Genomic DNA, 13,314 nt, shown 5'->3' on the forward strand with positions numbered 1-13,314 from the left:
GTTTATTCAATTTCTTGACAGAACCTAGGGTTCATAGACACAAAAGGGTGCTTTTGGGGTGAGGGCAGTAACTGCAGCTCAGTAAACATTTCCTGCAGAAACTGCACTCAGGTTTAGACACTTTGTTAAGCAAACTGCAAAGTACTTGTTCCAAGTGACTCCACATTGTTTCTCCTAATGTCACTCTGTATGTCTTCATTCCTGCAATCAGGTCATTCTGAATTGGGGCAAAGTAGCAGGACTATTGTCTCTATCACTTATTTTAGAATCATCAGCTCTTCTCAGAACAGGGCTGAGTTATGTGCCTCCCTTCCGACCCAGGACAATACAATGAAGACACTGGACTGTCCCACCCTGACCTCCAAGAAGCTAACTCTCCCTCCCCCAAATCTCAGCTATCTTATCACAACTTGGACTTGACATGGTGTTTTTCCTTTCTTTTCAAACTTTTATTTTACTTTTTCAAACAGAAATACACCCTAGGCTAGTAGTTGAGGTTGGACTTGCATTCTTTATCTTTCTAACTCAGCCCCTCAAGAGCTGGGATTACAGGACTATGCCACTATGCTGTGTGTGTGTGTGTGTGTGTGTGTGTGTGTGTGTGTGTGTGTGTGTTTGTTCTCAGGTTTTTTTAAATTAAGCTTAGATTTCAAAATCATAAAAGCATGTATCAAGGAATTATAAGTCCATCACCAAACTTCTGGAGACCTCAAGCCATGTTTTTCTTTTGATCCAAGTAGAATTATCTGTTTATATGTTAGGAACCCATTTTTTACCCTTTGCTAAAGGCTAAGTCATTTACCAAAAAGGTGTCTAAAGACCTGCTCTGCCGTCCAGACTGGTAATACCAAGCAGCAGCGGCAACCTGGGGAGGCCGCTATGTACTGTATGTGTGGATGGCTTAGGACACACCAATCTTATCAGACCAGCTGCAGGCTGTTGATATATATATATATATTTTTTTTCCTTTTTCCTGCATTTAAGAGTATTCTTCACGGCCAGATCCTCCGAGTCATCTTGCAGTGCTAGTCACGAGATAGTAAAGGGAGCGGCATCCAATACCGGGGGAAGCTCATAAACACAGGCCGGGGAGGGGGGGGGGGGGCTGATGCAAAAGCCTTCCTACCGAGCTTCTCTCCCGTCTCGGTGAAGAGCCGCTGGACCGCCCAATTGCTACATTGCATAGGTTATAATGATTGCAATTCCGCAGTTTACAGGATGTTGAACCGGGAACGGGAGAGGGAGGAGATGGTGGGCCCGGTTGCCAAAAGCAATCCCGGAAAAGACAGAAGGATGAATTTAGGGTGGCCCGTGGTACTAGAGCTGGAAGGGAAAGTAAAGGGACTTTAAGACTCCAGCAGACGCTCTAACTCCAGCTGTGCCCCCAAGCTTTACTTCCCTCCAAGATCCAGACCGTAGCCAGCTAGACCGGAGGCGAATAGGGGCCAGGTAAGCAAACCGTTCCGGGTCCACAGATAGCCTGACTGTCGCCCAGGGCAGCGTCACAAAGGGCCAAGGCCTGGGAAGAGCCTGACTGTCGCCCAGGGCAGCGTCACAAAGGGCCAAGGCCTGGGAAGGCCGCGCGCGCACAGCTCTCCGGGGCGGAGCCGCTGGGGGCCCGGTGTTGGGGGACCCGTGCCACCCCCAGGCTGTTCAGCCTGCGCCTCCGAGATCGCACCCGGCAGGCACGATGCCGCGGCTGCAACCTGAACCGCTAAGCCGAGCCGCCGGGCTCTCGGGCCCCCGCCGCAGCGGACGAGCGCAGCGCGCGCCCTGGCTCGGGCGGAGCTAGAGGCGGGCGCCGGGCGGGAGTCGCGCCACCGCAGCTCCCCGCCTTCCGCCCGGAGAGCGGCGGGTGCCCTGACTGTGGGCGCCGCTGCAGGCACCTGGGCGAGGCCTCGAGCATCCCGGCGGCGGCCGCTCGGGGCAGATCTGGACTTGGGGACCCCGCAGGAGTGCACCCCCGACCGCTCCTGCCGCCGCCTGCCTACGCTCCTCCTCGGCGCGCGGTCTTCCCCACCTCCCCCACCCTCGTCCCCTCCCTCCTCCCACCCCGGAGGATGCGCTCCCCCGCGCCCAGCGGCAGAGGCCACCGCTCCCAGAAATGCGTGCTCCCGAGCCACTTCGCCCCGACCCGCGGAGCCCGCGCCCCCGCCCAGTAGGTAGGTGGCCGAGGCGGGGCCCGGCCTTGGAGGCCACCCGCTGCTGATGCTGCGGCCAGGGAGACTCGGGGACGCGGCCGGCAGCGGCCAAACTTGCCTCCTTCTTGGGCTGCCAGCGCTCCGAGGTGTGCTAATGGCGTTGGGCGCAGCCCCCCGGGGGACCTGAGACGCTCTGCTGGAGCGTTCGAGGCCGAGCTGGGGAGCAGGGGCGCAGGGGCGCTGGACCCTTCCCGCCAACATTCTGGGGGGACCCTCGGGTTGGGGCATGGGGTTGCTTTGGGGAGGAGACCGTTGCCTTTTGCACTAGCTCAAGTAGACTATGTCATTGCGTTTTCAAAAAGCAAGATCAGCAAATGCGTCCTTCCCATCTCTTTCAGCTAAAATGTAGATGAGCAACGGTGTTGTTTTAGAGGTATTTAGGAGTGGTTGTGGATATCTGTGTGTTTTACGGCTGGCCAAGTGGTATATAAAATCAGTGGTGCAAACACTTTATTTTGGGTGCTTAGCGTAAAGAAAGTCCTTGTAGAAGTCAGATTACTCGGGTGATGGATGAGGCCGGCGTGTTCTCTTAGGATAAACCAGATGGGAACTGATGGGTTTAAGAGCTGCATGTTTGATACAGGTGTCGGGAGTTGAGACTCTGAAAGATGCGCTTGCCAACCAGCAGAGGCTTGTCAGCGTGTCTCCAGCCATACTTCCAACTCGAAGCTGACCTTTGCCTTTTTTGAGAAACGGGTTGAGTCTTTCTCCCCCACTCCTGTTCTAGAAGTAAAAGACATACATTGGGGCTTTTAGCAAGATTGTTTCCTCCTCGGCTGCTGGGTTTTGTTTTTGTTTTTTCATTTTACACTAAACAATAAGGTTTAGAATTTTGGAAAAATGGATCATTGTAAACTCCAGTTTCATAGGCACGATTTCGGATTCGAGAATTTGGTGAACTGAATCAATATAAATACCAAGTGGACAGAATCTTCTCTTTTTTTTTTTTAACCCCCCCCATTCTGTAATTCCCCTCCTTCGGATGCTGTATAGCTGTTTATTGGTTATTTGTTGAATGAATGAAAATTGTATTTCAAGATCTATATATCTATATCTATCTATCTATCTATCTGTCTATCTATATATATATTGTGTGTGTGTGTATAACCATTTAAAATGATAGTATGTTTTGTTTTGTTGCTAGTGCAATTAATTGTATTTTTAAAAGTCGCTTCTTTCTATAAACAGGCAAACTTGGTTATTTTTTATTGACAATTCTGGCCCCAGCAGCGAGGAAGGTAGTCGTTCTCTGTTCAGGTTCACTTCGTGCCCACTTTCCAGTATTATAGCAATCGATTCCCTTTCGATTCCACTTTCAAAAACGATTTAGAAAGCAGAATTTATGTTTCAAGAAAATTCTTAAGTTATTGCAGAAGGAGCAGTGGTCTGGTTAATAAGTAACAACTTGTTTTAAGGTTGAGCTGTGGTTTATTTTTAATATGTTTTTACTAAAACTAAAGTGAAAACAAAGCATTTTAAGAGTCTATGACTGCAAAGTGACCTCATAGATATTAAACAGATACAGATTCAATTCTTTTTTTTCTTGTGGTGCTAGGGGCCAGATCCAAGATCAGGCAAGGCTTCCAGTGTTAGCTTGGTCTTGTTTCAGCTACATCCTCAGCCCTAGAAACAACATTTTAGCTATTTTCCTCTATAAAATGAGATATTTGGAAGGTCTGGCGCCTTTTCTGCTTCCAAATGTTATTTTAGGAGAAAAAGAAAAAAAAAAATAACAGAAAGGACCAAGCTAGACACAAGGACAACCCCATCACCCTCTGTTGGCTTTACTTTTAGTCTATGAAAGTTTTGATTTATTTTTCTTTTCCTGTCACATAAGCATAGTGAGTAATTATTAACATGTTTTCATTCTTTCCTCAACACATTTATCTGACAGGGAATAACTTCTAATCTTCATGCATCTTCTCCTTCCTCACTACCCAGAAAATTACCCAGAATCCTTATTTTCACACACTATGGTAAAGCATAATCTGTTACTGTTTCTTCTCTAACCTAGTTGGATTGTTTCCAATGAGTGAAGGAAAACTTTCAGAGATAAGGTAGGAAGCCTCGGGGAGGCTTGGGACAAGAACTTGTGAATAAACCAAATTGTTAGAATTGATGAAAACAAAGTAGGTTCCCAAACCTGATGAAGATACGGCTATTTTAGAGTCTTATTTATAATCAAGGGTGTTGAGCAAATCATTTGCATTTTTCTCCCTTGCTCACTTTTTAAAAGAGCCTGTGGTTTACAGTACACCTTTTTGCTTCTTTTAAAATTATATTTTTTGTATGTGTATGGGGTGTGTCTTGCCTTGAAGACATTTGTGCACCATGTGCATGCAGTACTTGCAGTGGGCAGAAGAGGGCGTCAGATCTCCCAAGACTGGAGTTAGCAGTGGTGAGCCACCACATAGGTGTTGGAATCAAACCCAGGTTCTCTGCCAGTGCTCTTAACCACTGAGTGCCCCGCTGTGCCCCCCCCCCCCCCCGCACGTCCCCCTTCCCCTACACATACATCTTACTTTTTAACTTCAGGAGAGTTATTTTGTTCATTTAGCAAGTAGACCTTGAACATTTTCAAAATGTGCTATAACTTTATGCTCTGAATTAGTCAACCAAATAAGAGCCTTTTCCTCATTGTAGAAAGAGTCTTTGTTTCTCTTGTGTTCTACATCCAAATGTAGTATCTCTTAAGATGTGATGACTCATGAATTGGGTCTTGCCTCCAGAGCCAACTGCAAACCTGCATCAGGTGTACTATAGCCATGAAATTCTAAGCCCGGATTTCTGCATTTTATCTTTCTGTGTCTTTCTCTTGCTGTCATTTTATGTATTTGTTTGTCTGTATGTTTGTTTTGAGTTCTTTCAAGACAGGGTTTCTCCGTGTAACAGCCCTGGTTGTCCTGGAACTCTCTATGTAGACCAGGCTGGCCCCGAACTCGCAGAGATCCTTCTTTCTCTGCCTCCCAAGTGCTGGCATTAAAGGTGTGTGTCACTACACCAGGCTCCTGCTGGCCTTTTTGAAACCTGTCTGTTCTTTGCTAAATGTGTATTTTTAAAATCTCATTCCGAATTTTCTTTTTAAATTAGGCAGAATTCTCTCAATTCACATATACTACAATCAAAATTGTTAGCATTATGGGAAATATACACAGAATTAAATTCTGTAATCGTCAATGTCAAATACAAGAGATGTATGGCTGAAGAAAAATAATTGTACTTGTCTCCTTCAATAGGTTCATGAAATGAATTTGTTCCTATACTCACAAGAGAATGTGGATTGTTTTTAAATTTGATAAGATTGGCGAGGTGGTAATGATGGCACACACCTTTAATCCCAGTTTTCGGGAGGCAGAGGTTCAAGGCCAGCTTAGTCTACAGAGCTAGTTCTAGAACAGCCAGGGCTACACAGAGAAACACTGTCGTGAAAACCACTCCCCCCCCCCAATTTTTTTTATAAGAATAATTGATAAAAACTGTTTCTAGATGTTCAGTTGAACAAAGGCCTTGCTGTCTACCACCTTCATCTTACCTAGACCAGGAGTCTAAGGGGAGCTTTCCAAACTGCATGACTTGGTTTCCCTCTTCAGCATGCTTGACAACCCCAGATCTCCCCCTCCCCCCCATTGTGTGCACTGTGAAGGATTCACTGAGCAGACTGTGGAGAAGAAACTACTGTTAGATCACTTCATAGATTCGATTAGGGGAAATTCCATTGAGCCCTGGGTGCCAAAGCCAAGCCATGCCTCCCCTGAACAATTACTATATGTGACTTTATTTCCATTATGCTAGATAGATGTTTTCCTTTCTATCTTGGTGACTAGGAATTCAAGAGAGATTTGCAGCTCAAATCTCATAACCATGTGAAAAAAGTGTATTATTAGTATTATTGTTCTAATTCCCCTCATGTCTTTCGGCTGTTCTACCCTGTTTCTCTTTATTCTTATTATTATCTAATTGTAATTCTCATATTTTATTGAATTACATTATTTCAGATGACTCATCCTTAATGGAACAAGAAAAATACAAAATATGAAACCAAATAAATGAAGGAATTGCATAGTTGACCTCTGGACACACAGTGTTTCTGATGAACACATTGCAAATTGGTTACATTGAATGAGTTTTAAACAAGGATTCAAATTTTGATATATGGTGCTTGTGTATGCAGCCAAATGGGAAACAGTATCATGCGGTTTTATAAAACTAATTTGTAAAGTTAAGTTCTGTTTGTTTTTGAACTGTTGAATGAATGCACATCCCTGGCTATTTGGAGTTGGAAACCTTTTGACTTAGTTCACTTATACCTGGACTATCTGCCTTCTAGCATGCATTACATCAGAGAAAAGGTTGTATGTTGTTTTTCAAAAGTCATTTTTAGCCAAAGGGTGAATCCAAACTCACCCAGCAATCACTGTGATGGCCTATCTCACCTCTGTGTCCGCAGACCGTGTGACTTAGCCTTGTTCTAATAAATCACAATACTCGTTCTTCTGAGAGTCTCTTTCATTTACTGTGATATTTCAATGATTTTCCCAAGTTAACTGACCAGACTCTATCCATTGTGTAGGTATGATAGCTAACTTACACGGGCTGAATTTTGCCAGGTGAGTAGTTATTTACCAGTGTGTGATACTGTGTTTGATATGTTGGCCTCTCAGGCTCACATAGGAATTACCCCTCCTCTGTGAGTAGTCATCACTGGAAACCTGGACTCTGGCTGAAAAACAATCTTAATTCATGTGCAACTTGACACAAAGCCGGAAGTTAGAGGAAGGTTTTTGAATAGAGGCATCTCATTTAATGACTTCCAATTCTTTTTAGAAGTAGTTTTTGGACTAAATAATAGCTTCGTATGGCTTGCAAGGTGTACACTGAAAGTTTCCCCTCATCCCCAGACACTTCTTTCCTATCCATGGGTAGCCAGATTGTAGTTGAAAACCCCACAGGGAGATTGTCTTTTTTTTAAAAAAAAAAATATGAAAGTGTGAACAGAAAGCCTACTCATTTTGTCTCTACTGCTTTTCTCACTTACCCTGTCCTACCACCTGGCCTGACACCTCAGGTGCTTAGTACCTAGAGTCTACACTCTGTTCTGTCTGTAGCTCCATCAGCCTTACTGCTGAAGTTCCCTCTTCAGACTTTGTACACGGTCCCTGCAATGCACACATCTTAACTTGTTCTCTTGGTTCTGAGGACTTCATCTCCGGTCCCTTACCCCTTAAAGCTCTTTGACCTGCAGCCGCAGCCGTTCTTAGACAAGCCCCCTTCCAGACTAAAATTCAGTGTGCCGTCGTGTACCACAAACCCTATTTGATTTGTTTATTGGCCCCAAGTTAGGACTGTTATTTCAGAGAAATAAAACTGGTGGTCACTTCATGTCCATGCACACTTCTCCTTGCTGTTCCCTCTCCTGAGAATACACTGGTCTTGCCGGGTGGTGGTGGTGGCGCACGCCTTTACTCCCAGCACTCAGGATGCAGAGCCAGGAGGATCTCTGTGAGTTCGAGGCCAGCCTGGGCTACCAAGTGAGTTCCAGGAAAAAGGCGCAAAGCTACACAGAGAAACCCTGTCTCGAAAAACAAACAAACAAACAAAAAACAAAACAGCAACAACAAAAAAAGAGAATACTCCAGTCTCTTAGCTGGTTCTGGTGGTGCACATCTCTAACCCCAGCATTCAGGAGGCAGAGGCAGGTAGATGGATCTCTGTGAGTTAGAGGCCAGCCTGGTCTGTGTAGTGAGTTCCAAAACAACCAGAACTACCTTGTGAGATCATGATACAACAAAAATGACTTCCAACAACAAAACCCCACCAGTCTCCATGTTTGCTAGCAGGCCACACAGTTGAGATGTCGCCTCCAGAAGCCTTTCTTAGTTGAGATTCCGTAAACACATGGGGCTGTGATGGCCCACACACGGCTTCTGTCCTGGGAATGAGCAGACTAGTTATTTCTCATAAGTAGTAAAACTACCCTTCTTTTCAAAGTGAGCTGGTTTTGATTAACAAGTGGGATTGATCAGCCACACAAAGCAAAATTGAAGTATTACCCACCCATCCCTTTGTCTTCCCATCCCACCCCAACTCCATCTAATACATGCCCTTATCATTTCTAGTAATCCTGGATTAATTTAATAACTCTTCACCAAATATTGCGTCAATGCCCTTTCAAAATAACGTTTGTATTCACTATGATCCTTGTTTGAGAGAGTCCCTTGCGTGCCTTCAATGCTAGGCTTTTCTCTATGATTGGTATTTAAAGGAGCTAGCGTTCCAAAGGGTGTCATGACATTTGGGGCTCTAACAAGAAGAGAGGCACCCCTTAGAAGTTGAAAGCATTCAACATTGCCATCAAAAGATGACATGAGCTATCCAGAAAAAGCCCGTCCCGAAAAATTACTTATTATGTGAGTGAGACATTTTAAACTTCAACCCAGAGGGTACGCCAGGCACTCGATTTGTTACAAACTGCCTTGTATGGAGCAATGACTTTCATGACCTATTAACAACAGTCTTTAACAGAGTTCAGCCCTGTTTGTGTGAAATTTCTGGCTGGTAAATTATTATCGCAAACAAATTCCCTTGCCTTGTAGTTCAGGAAGAATGCAGGAGAGTTCTGCAGGTGGCGCTCTCTCCAGATCTCTGTTTCCTTCTCTAATTCTGACCTCACTTTGCAAACATCAGAATTATAGATTTGCTTTTCCAGACATGTTGTTAGACGGCACTGAGAGGAGAAGGCTCCAAGCACCAGCAACAACTAGTCTAGAGTATTATGTAACCTCTACTGCGTGGTGGAAATCACAATTCAGAGTATTCCTCTACCTGTTGCGAGGGCCTGCTATGTTTTTAAATATTTACAACTGAGCTGTGATGATTCCCCTAAGGACTGTCCATCTATTAAGTCCCACTGAAATAGCTAACTGGCAATAGTCTTTGATGTTTTGAGTCATATTCCAAAGTGTTTTCAATTTAATATTCCTTAACTTAAAAAAAAAATCTAGTTAGGAAGAGAAATGGAAAATTCACAAAATAGGAACTTCAAAAAGCTGAGATGTGAATGAACATTGGCTTGATTGCATCAAAGAGATGGAGTTTATTGTAGCAGATTATAAAAGTCATGAACAAGGCTAACAAAGAAGGAATTATTTCATATCAAGGTTAGAGGGCATGTTGCTATCCATTAGGTGGAAGACAAGAAGGCATGTTGTTACCCATGCTATCCATTAGGTGGAAGACAAGAAGGCATGTTGTTACCCATTAGGTGGAAGATAGTCTAGTCCTAGAATTCCTCAGACCCAGTGATTCTATATACACTAAGGTAATAAGGAGGTGAGTGGCATGGTAGACAGCTAAGAACAGGATGCTACAGCAGGTGACTTACAGGGTCATCCTGTTGTTACCGCCCATGTGAACTTAGGCAGTTAATTTCTCAACTCTCATCTGTCAGATGAGGATAATAATAGTACCTAACCTCCTACATCACTCTGAACATTAGATAATTTATATAAAGTACTTGGAAACTTGCCTGGTGCAAAGTAGGCAATTCTGTTAGCTGTCGTCCAGAGTATTATGAAAATCTGAGTAAATTCCAACAGTGAAATCATTTTAAGAATGACAGTGCATGTATACTTAGTCATTAAAATAACGGGTTTAAAGAATATCTAACCACTTGGGAGACATTCATAATAACTGGACTCAATATCAGATGTGTGTTCGGTGGTGAATCCAGTTTCTCTGGGAGGCATGCTTAGGGATGGTAGGGTTGTCAAGAGAAGGGATCCTAATTTGATTTTAAGGTATGTTTACATAGAAGAAAGGCCAAAAAACGTGATAAAATATTAAAGCTTTTCTCCATTTGATGAGAGCATGGGACGATTTCTATTTTCTTTTCCCTACATTTTGCTTGTTCATGTTTTATAATGATTATCAAATATGTATTACAAGCCGCATGCCATAGAATTTCTGTATCCTTGCCTTGTGATTACATGTTGTATATTCAGTTTGACATATTTTACTGTCCCTTCCTTTCGGAGCTACTGTGATTTCACTTCCTCGGTATCTTCACCCACCGATCATCTGCTGGTATTTTCTGCATTTAACTTTCTTGGTGTGTTGTATACATCTGTCTCAAGTTTGTGGTGAGTGTGTGTGTGTTTGTGTATGTGTATGTGTGTGTGTGTGTGTGTGTGTGTGTGTGTGGTCACTGTTCTGGAGATGGAACCCAAGCCTCAGTGAGGTCAGTCCCTGACCTCTCTGGAGAAATAGAACAAGTGAAAAGATGTACATGATTTTAGTGGGGGTGACTTCTTCAGAACTTAGCTCAGAGAATACCGAATGGATGATAAGAGCACCACACTTGCCCTGGGTTTTACAGCCTTGGGGTTGTTACCCACTCCTATCCACATACATCAGCACTCATACAGGAGAGGAATTCCCACCTGCGAGCTTTCTGTTCCCTTCCCTAGCTGGAACTTTCTCACACTTTTTCAGTCATCTACATCTGGCTAGCATCTCACAAATACCATCCAAGGGAACTAAAAGCTGGCATGCTTTATTGCCTAGTTGTCCTTACAGTAAGTTTACAGGGACTGCATCTTGCATTGCTCTGTGGTCTTCTGTTTGCAGCACAGCATTACCCATGTGCATATGGCACACAAGAACATAGGCTGTTCCTGTGTGGCTCATGTCCTTAGGAATGATTGATAGGTTTGGGGTTCATTGATCCCCTCTGGATATGCTTCTCATATCCCTATTTTTAAGATTAGGATATTATGTCTTTTGATTCTCTTAGCCATAGGTTATTAGCATGATAATCTAATTCTAGATTTTCCTTCCAAAAAAATCGAAACCCTGAAGTGTTCAGTTCAGAGGATGCCACAGTTGGCAGTGCACTTACCAGTAGGACTCTGGTAATGTTCTAATTAATCCTAGTAGTTTTCATCGATAAAAATATTGCTTGTTTGGTGTAGATAATTCTATGAACCTGTCAGAGAATGTATTTAAGGTTTGTGAATTTATTAGTTTATAGATCTTATATTTTCTGGAAAGGACAAAAATCCCAGGAGATGTTTTATTGTTTTATATAACTGCTCTTAACGTCTAGACCATTCCCCATCAGCTATGAGAAGAAAAATTTAGAATGTCTATATCTTTATGATTTCTATTTTTTATATAGCATATAAGGGAATCTTAGTGTGTAAGACATGGGTTTTGTTGTTGTTAAAAATAGGATTTTAAGCTCAGCTACTTCTATTGATGTGGCATGTGATTTTTAAGTAGAGATCTAAATAATGACAGGAACTATTGTTCTATTGCCCAAGGTTAGTTTCTGTTATTTAACAATAAGTCAGAATTAGTTTGGGCCTGAAGAGATGGTTCAGGGGCCTATATTGGGTTCCTGAAAGCCGTGTCAGGCTGCTTACCACCACCTGTAACTCCAGTTCCAGGTGACCCAACAGTCTCTTATGGCCTCCTCAGGTACCTGCCTCATATGTACATACCCACCCCACTCACATTTCAGTAATTAAAAAAAAATTTTTTTTTTTTTTTTTTGGTTTTTCGAGACAGGGTTTCTCTGTGTAGCTTTGCACCTTTCCTGGGACTCACTTGGTAGCCTAGACTGGCCTTGAACTCACAGAGAACCGCCTGGCTCTGCCTCCCGAGTGCTGGGATTAAAGGCATGCACTACTACCGCCTGGCTTGTTACGTGAATCTTAAAAGGTCTTATTAATAAGACAAACCCAGGGCCAGGTATTGGGGTGAACCCTGAAAGATCAGAGAAACAGAACCAGCCACAGCTAAACTCACCTTGCCAATTCCTCATCTGATCTGGTTTCCTCAAACTGGAAGCCTCTGAGTCCTCATCCAAATGGATCTCAGCTGAACCGCTGTTAAAAACCTAAAAGCTTAACCAGCGCTAGTTCCTGGTTTTCACGCCTTTCTGATTCCTGCCATCACTTCCTGGGATTAAAGGTGAGTGTCACCATGCCTGGCTGTTTCCAGTGTGGCTTTGAACTCACAGAGATGATCTCTGCCTCCAGAATGCTAGGATTAAAGGCATGTGCTACCATTTTCTGGCCTTTATGTCTATCTAGTGGCTGTTCTGTTCTCTGACCCCAGATAAGTTTATTAAGGTGCACAATATATTGGGGGACACAATATCACCAGATCTCTTTTATGATGAATATTTTCTTGATTATCAGGTTAGTTCTTATGCAGTTATCTCCTGGTTCCTGGTGTTGACTGGATGAAAGTCTGCTGTTATTCATCATAGTACTTGCCAGTTCCCTGAATGGCACTCTCATATTTCCTTGAAATGATGAGAGACAGCAGTACAATAGTCCTGATGGAAAGTTAAGTTTTTCCAGCAGCATGCTTTGGGGAACAGTGGTAATATAGAGAAGTAATCCAAGATCAGTATATTTTCATGTTAGGATTGTTATGACGATGTATCTTAAATAGAATGGCTTAACACAACAGAAATGGGGGCTGGAGAGATGCCTCCACAGTTAAGAGCACTGACTGCTCTTGCACAGAACCCAGGTTCAAGTTCCAACACCCATATGGAAGCTCAAAACTGTAATTGTAATTATAAGAGATCTGACATCCTCTTCTGGACTCTGAGGACACTGGGCATTCATGTGGTACACATGCATACATGCAGGCAAAACACTCAGCACACATAAAATAAAATATCTAAAAAACGAACATCGAAACGTGTTTTCTCACAGTTCTGAAGGCAGATGTCCTCCAATCTGCTTCTCAGCAAAGCTACATTTCCTCTGTGAAGAGCGTATCTTCTACTTCCGGTCACTTGCTGATGGTCCTTGCCATTCCTTGGCTTGAAGCCACATCACTGTCTTTACCTAGCATGGCCATTTATAAGGAAATCACTGCATTGATTAGGGCTCCCCACATGGAAGTATGACCTAATCTTACCTAATTGCGTCTTCATTGACCCACTTTCCAGATATGGAATAAAAGACATCTGGAAGAAAAGAATAGACCTTGGCTGCTTGTGTCCTTTGGTTATTTCTCTTTATGGATTCTCATATGGTAGGGCTGGCTAGAAATCCACATAAACACAGTTATAGTTTGTGGTTTTGGTCTTTCT

At 43.4% G+C, this 13,314-nt stretch overlaps 1 protein-coding gene across 4 annotated transcripts in view; it reads left to right on the plus strand.

Moving 5' to 3' along the window:
- The first annotated feature begins 1,136 nt into the window (after positions 1–1,136).
- The window catches only part of Ncoa7 (nuclear receptor coactivator 7), a 148,624-nt gene continuing 136,446 nt past the window's right edge, over positions 1,137–13,314 (plus strand). The window contains exon 1 of one of the 4 annotated variants that reach the window (XM_036168822.1): positions 1,137–1,449. The gene's annotated coding sequence lies outside the window, so the exon portion shown is untranslated. Of the gene's footprint in view, positions 1,450–1,570; positions 2,163–2,199; positions 2,288–13,314 lie in introns of those variants that run through there. The other 3 variants (XM_036168821.1, XM_036168824.1, XM_036168823.1) reach the window with 3 other exon arrangements.

Source organism: Onychomys torridus, chromosome 19 (assembly GCF_903995425.1).
Source record: "Onychomys torridus chromosome 19, mOncTor1.1, whole genome shotgun sequence".
In the NCBI taxonomy this organism is placed as follows: Eukaryota; Metazoa; Chordata; class Mammalia; order Rodentia; family Cricetidae; genus Onychomys; species Onychomys torridus.